The 7,087-nt window shown below is 43.4% G+C and overlaps 1 long non-coding RNA gene across 2 annotated transcripts in view; it reads left to right on the forward strand.

Moving 5' to 3' along the window:
- Positions 1-7,087, forward strand: part of LOC116086102 — a 38,670-nt gene that overhangs the window by 14,283 nt on the left and 17,300 nt on the right. Inside the window, exon 2 of one of the 2 annotated variants that reach the window (XR_004116822.1) lies at positions 3,172-3,305. This is a non-coding gene — a long non-coding RNA (uncharacterized LOC116086102). Of the gene's footprint in view, positions 1-3,171; positions 4,533-7,087 lie in introns of those variants that run through there. The other variant, XR_004116821.1, reaches the window with a different exon arrangement.

Here is a 7,087-nt window from a genome sequence, read left to right on the forward strand (position 1 = left end):
GTCCTGGAACTCACTCTGTAGACCAGGCTAGCCTTGAACTCAGAAATCCACCTGCCTCTGCCTCCAAAGTGCTAGGATTAAAGGCATGCACCACCACTGCCCGGTCTGGGGTTAACTTCTTAAGAACTGTAAAAGCAGTTAACATTTCTGCTAGCATGTCTAAGCTTCTCTTTGTCTCATATCTTCACGAGCCATTTAAGCCATGGGTTCTGGTCCCCAAAGCAGTGACTATTGCCTATCTTTCTTTCCCAGCTCTGTCCTCATCCCTCCAGGTGCGTGAACCATACTGGTACCAGTAAAGTTTACCACTTGATCCCTCATAAGGATGGGTGTGTAGTGAGGAATTCATGTTTCTTTGTGTATCCATTTCTTTTTCTCCTGCTGTGATAAAGTACCATGACCAGAAGCAACTTAAGAAAGAAAAGGGTTATTTTAGTTCTCTACAGTTCCGGTGTGATAAAAGTGTGACATGGTATATGTATATGTGTGGTGGTTTGAAGGAGAATGGTTCCTATAGGCTCTTATATTTGAATGCTTGGTCTACAGTTAGTGGAACTGTTTGGAAAGAATTAGGAGATGTGGTCTTGTTGGAGGAGGTGTGTTGCTGGGGTAGGCTTTGTGAGGTTTCAAAAGTCCATGCCCCTCTCTCTCTCTTTCTCTCTCTCTCTCTCTTTCTTTCTCTCTCTCTCTGTGTATGTGTGTCTATATGTCTGTCTCTCTCTGTGTCTGTCTCTGTGTCTGTTTGTCTGTCTCTCTTTCTCTCTCTTTCTCTGCTTGATAGCTATGCATCAGGGCGGAGAGCTCTCAGCTCCTGTTCCAGAGCCATGCCTGTATGCTTCCCTCTGTGATAATCATGCACTAACTCTCGGAAAATGTAAGCAAGGCCTTAAATAAATGTTTTTCCCCTTATAAATTGCCCTGGTCATGCTGTTTCCTTACAGTTATAGAACAGTAACTAAAGTGGCAGGGAAGCCATGGGGGAGAGGTAGGAGCTGGATGATCACGTTTTCATCCACACATAAGAAGCAGAGAGAGAAAGAGAAAAAAAACAGGAAGTGAGGCAAGTCTATATCCCCTCAAAGCCCATCCCAAGTGACATACTTCCTCTAGAAAGGCTCTGCCAACTAGGGACCAAGTATTCAAACAGATGAGCCAATGGTGACATTTCTTGCATGTGGGTTGTTTCTTGCATGGTAGTTCTTCCTCATACCTGGTTGAAATTATCACAGGCCCTTGTCCCTTTGATCTTTTTATGGTTGTGATTCCTTATGTTATGGGACGGTTTTCAAGTCACCACACTTGAAAGTCCAGATATCTAATTTGCAGGGCTTGCCTATCTGGAGGGAGGCTGTACTGTTTATTCTCTGGGTCACAGACAAGAATGGGAGCCATCAGGCCACATGCTGTTTGGCCTAGGTACCATTTTCTAATAGGTGCAAACTCATTCAATCGAAGTTTACAGCCTCTCAACGTCCTTGAAATATCAATGCTTTGTTGCCTTTGGCTCCAGTGTTTATGGTCTACTAGTCCTTGGGTTAGGAGTTGTGGATTCCTTAAGAAACTGTTCATCTGTGTCCAGCAGGAAAGGGGTGATCTGATGCCAAGAAGTCCTTCTGTTCTCAGTGTCTGCGAACCATTGTCAAAGCCAGAGCTGGTATGATCCACAGCCATCTCCCTAGGGAAAAGATGGGTGCAGTTGATTGGAGCTGCCAGCTGCAGAGAGAATGTGCAACCACCTTTGTTGCCCACTCTGGTTACATAGGGCAGGACAGGTGGTTTAAAGATACATTATTTGGGGAACCAATCATTGTTTCCTAAGTAGCACCTGACTTAGAAGAAGGACATTTAGGTCATAGATTAAAAATGAAGCTCACATCAGCTCATTATGTGACCTTTGGCGAGGTATTTATTTTCCTAAATCTCACTAAAAAACAGATCATAGTAGGTTTATAAAATAAACATAAAAATTTTGACAAATTAATGGTATGTATTGATGGGTATTTTATGGATATTTCAACCTGTGCATACAGAGTACACCAACTACATTAGGGTAATTGACATTTCCCCCTGTTCATCATTTCTCTTTGCAAGTTTTTGTGCATATGTGTGTATGTGTGTGTGTGTGTGTGTGTGTGTGTGTGTGTACATGTGAGGACATGCGTGCAAGTGTAGGTGACACGTGGAGTCAAAAACAACTCTCAAGATGCTCCCATCTTTCATCTTGCTTGAGCTCGGGGCCTCTCTTCGGTTGTTCACTGTTGCATCTGTCAGGAGAGTTGGCCCACAAGCTCACAGCAACTCTTCTGTCTCTGCTTTTGCTGTAGGGTACAGGAAACGTGCATCATCATGCCAGCTTCTCTGTGGGTTCCTAGAATCCTCATTCCTGCAAACAAAAAGCTTTACCCAGTGGTTGAGCCACCTCACCAGCCCTTCTGATTTTCTTGAAGCATATGATGAGTTATGGTGAAGTGTGGCTTCTATCAGTGCTATATGACCCGAGAATGGGCTCCTTCTGTTGACTTGTGTCTTGGTATCCAGGATTCCACTTCTCCTGCCTGTCTTCCCCGTTCTAGCCTCCAGGGATTCATATTCTACATTCAGATATACGTCTAACCTTTCACATATGAGAGGAAACTTGTCATCTTGGTCTTCCCCAGCATGTATGTTTGGTGGGATTATATGACAGTACACTCTGTAGAGATTTGTTCATAAAAGTCCTTACTAGAAGTATTCATCATTTTCTTAGGACTCCAAAAAGATACAAACTTCAAAACCTCCTTCCATGTCTATGTTCAAGAGACATTAGCATCTTTTTTGGTTTTTCGAGACAGGGTTTCTCTGTGAAGCCCTGGCTGTCCTGGAATTCACTCTGTAGACCAGGCTGGCCTTAAACTCAGAAATCTGCCTGCCTCTGCCTCCCAAGTGCTGGGATTAAAGGCATGTGCCACCACCACCTGGCAGACATTAGTATCTTAAGTTAAAAGGCAAGCAGACGTCTCAGGGTCAGTTTTGAGTCATAGCTTTTTCTGGCTTCAGCTTTCATTTAAAGAATGAACCATCTTGCAGATGGCAAACTGTTGCAAATGGCCCGCTGGACCTTCTCCATCAAACTTTTACTTAAATAACTTCTTCTGTAACCACACTGTACTTACCTTCCCTTTACTCTTCTAGGGTCCTGAATCCTGCAATGAGTTTGATTCACTGAGCCTGTCAGGATGTAAGGAAGCTCAAGGAACATGGAGAAGCTGCGTAGAAACACTCTGGTCAAAAGCTGAGCCACTGGATCATCCCATACCTGGCGGCAGGTATATTAGTCTAGGATAAAAGCCTCCGAATAACTCCAGGCTCTGCTTTTCTGGTCTTTCCAGCTAATACCCCATATACAGTGGAGTAGAAGGCCTTCCTGATGTGCTAGTCTTTATTCTCAGCTCACAGATATAGCTATTGTTGAAGGCTGTTGTTTGACAGCAGTACATTCTGGGGCAGCCAGTCAGCAATGCTTCATCCAGGTATGTACAGAGTCCACCTCTTTCTCCTGCCACCACTGACTTGTCCTTAGTGATCTGTCTCATAGATCCTCAGCGCTCCATTAAATGAACAGGGAAAGTATTCAAGACAAGAAGGCATGAAAACAATCTGGCGCTGCTTCCTAGAGCTCCCAAGTATGCAACGATTGTCCATGAAATTGTGAAAAAATTTTATTTTCTCCATGTCACCAAGGTGAACTACCTGATACAACTGACTTCTGAAGAGAAAATTTTTAATCTATTTTCTTCCTTTGAGATAAAATCTTACTATAGATCTCTGGTTGGTCTGCAACCTACTAGGTTGCTCAGATAGGCCTTGGATTTGAGAGTGATCCTCCTGCATCAGCCTTCCTAGTTCCATGGATGGCTCAAAATGTTTTTTCTTTTAAAATCATGCTTCTGGATGTTCCCATGACTTTGGGTCTCAGCTTTGGGAGGACTTGGTTACAGACAAAAAGGCTGTCTCATGAACAAAAAGACAGAGAAAAGGAAATATCACAGGCCCACGTTCTCCTCTAAGATATGCCTTCAGTGATGGAAAGACCCCTCCCCCTCGAGGCACCGGTTCCTATAGGCCCCACCACATCCTAACACCACCAGCCACAACAGATCTTTGAGGGAGATTTACTGACCATAGCAGTAGCTTTGCTGTGTCACCTCAAACTGCAAAAGTTACAGCCACAGTCCATGATAAACGTTTAGTTAAGATGGAAAGGGTGGCCAGGCATGGTGGTACACAGTTCCAACTTCAGCACTGAGAAACTAACGTAGGAAGGTGGAGAATTCAAGGATAGCCTAGGCCACATAGTGAGTTAGTGGCCTACCTAGTGAGACCTTTTCTCAAAATGCCCTCCTATCAAACTGCATGGAAAGGCATTAAAGTTGTATATGTTGGGATAGTAAAGAAACATGATATCTGTATATATGAGGGGTTTGGTATCTCCAAAGTTCCAATTATTCAATGAGAATCTTGAAACACAGTTCTCAAAATAAAGAGTAACCAATGCACATCACTTTTTCTGTCTCTTTCTATCTTTCTTTCTTCTTTCTTTTTTTATTTTTCTTTTTGGCAGAGAGAAGGGCAATGTGTATGACAAATGAGTTTTTATGCCATTGATAGTTTTTAAACTTGACAATCCATTAGAATCATCTTTTTTCTAAACTTATGGCTGTAATTTATAAAGTCATGCAGTGTACTGGGCACTGTACTAGACTCTTCATGCCTGTTGTTTAAGTCTCAGAACAAACATATAAAACAAGGTCTAGCTGGGCAGCGGTGGCGCACGCCTTTAATCCCTTCACTTGGGAGGCAGAGGCAGGTGGATTTCTGAGTTCGAGGCCAACCTGGTCTACAGAGTGAGTTCCAGGACAGGATAGCCAAGGCTATACAGAGAATCTCTGTCTCAAAAAAAGCCAAAACTATACCAAACCAAACCAAACCAAACAAACAAACAAAAAACTCAAAACCAAGGTCTAATATCTATAGCTATCAAGACACCTGATTGGCTGGGGTACTGAATAACTTGTCCAGGTAGAAAGCCTGGGGTCGCAGGACTTCAGTTTAATTATAGAAATCTTTGTTATTACATTATACCACCTGCTTCTTTGTTCAAGAATGTGGATATGCAATTCCTAATGGATTTTCCTTTTAATGCTTTGTTATTTCAGTTATAAAGTGAATAAATGAGTTGAAGGTTTGGGGATTTTTCCGTAGGAAATGACCTTCATAAAATGTTTTCCTTCTTGTCATTTTTTTGGACATCATTTTCTTCTAAATGGCTCTTGAATGCTCACGATGCCCTTAGAAAGTGTGAGAAAGAAAATGTCATTCTTATTTTCAAGGACTTTGGACTTACAAACTTCAGAATGTGATATAATAGGAAGAGTGTAGACTTTGGAGCCAGAGAGAGCATTTAAATCTGCCTTTGATATTCAAGAGCTCGGCTCTTTAGGGACTTTCTAAACAATGATCCTAACTGAAACAGAGAAATCACCCCCTGTCCTTCATGGATGTGGTAATTCAAACACTAATGTAACAGGAAGACCTCTGTCTTAGATCCTTTTCCACAGGACATATCCTTCCCCTTGGCTCCCCCTCTGCAGTCATAGGTTTCTAACCTACCCATGAGGCATTGCAGTCAGCTTGAGTGAGAGCCAAGTGGGGCAGATAGGAAGCGCCAGCCCTCAGCATGGCTAGCGTGGCCATTTATCCATCAGAAGACATAATGCGGTGATACTCTCAACTATGCAAGCTCTGCGTCATCATCAGGCATTAGTTAGTTTTTGAAGTACGTTTGGGAGCCAGCTGGTACAAACCCTTTGAGAACCTACTACACAATGTTGACTTCTAACCACTATACATGTGCTGGTATGCATGCACCCCCCCACCCAACACACACACCCAAGCCCCTTTAAAAATTTTTTAAAATACATTCCGAAAGCCAGGGAAGGGAAGAGGCATGGAAACCAGGGAACAAGCCTAGGACTCCAGAGCTCTGCTGAGTAGGCGCCCTGATGAGCTGGCATGTGCCCAGGTAGCTCTTCCCACAGGAGGAGGACGAAGGTAGGTGCAGCTTCCTGGCACATGCTCATCTGAGACTGCAGACTCCAGTTACCGGAGGCCATGCCAATGTGATCCTGCCTGCTACAGACTTCTCCCAGTCACGTCTCTTTATTGAATTCTAGCAAATTGCACAATCTTTTCTTGCTCATCTTTGTTAGGATTTCCTTCCCTTTATCTTCAGCAGGAAAGTCTTATCCCCTGGGATTTCCTGTGACTTAAAAATCAAAACAAAACAAAAAACCCAGCCAGAATAATGTAATGAATTCTGAAGACCTCTTTTTTATTATCATTAGATATTTTCTTTATTTACATGTCATATGATTTCTCCTTTCCCAGTTTCCCCTCAAAAAAAAAAAAACCCAAAAAACAACAATAAGAACAAACCCCTGTTCCCTCCCCCCTCCCCCTGCTCGCCATCCCACTCTCTCCCGCTTACTAGCCCTGGCATTCCCCTACACTGAGGCACAAAACCTTCACAGGGCCAAGGGCCTCTCCTCTCGTTGATGACCTACTTGGCCATCCTCTACTATACACATGCTGCCAGAGCCATCAGTCCCACCATATGTACTCCTTGGTTGGTGGTTTAGTCCCTGAGAGCTCTGAGGGTACTAGTTGGTTCATATTGTTGTTCGTCCTAAGGGGCTGCAAACCCTTCAGCTCCTTGGGTCCTTTCTTTAACTCCTTCACTGGGGACCCTAACTCAGTTCAATTGATGGCTGTGAGCCTCCACTTCTGTATTAGTCGGGTACTGTCAGAGCCTCTCAGGAGACAGCTATATCAGGCTGGAGTGCCCTTCCTTCAGTCTCTGCTCCATAGTTAGTCTCTGTAACTCCTTCCGTGGGTATTTTGTTCCCCTTTTTAAGAAGGAATGAAGTGTCCACATTTTGGTCTTCCTTCTTGAGTTTCTTGTGGTTTGTGGATTGTACTTCGATTATTCCGAACTTCTGGAATAATAACCCTTTATCAGAGAGTGCATACCATATGTGTTCTTTTGTGA

Source organism: Mastomys coucha, unplaced genomic scaffold, assembly GCF_008632895.1.
Source record: "Mastomys coucha isolate ucsf_1 unplaced genomic scaffold, UCSF_Mcou_1 pScaffold12, whole genome shotgun sequence".
NCBI classification, from domain to species: domain Eukaryota; kingdom Metazoa; phylum Chordata; class Mammalia; order Rodentia; family Muridae; genus Mastomys; species Mastomys coucha.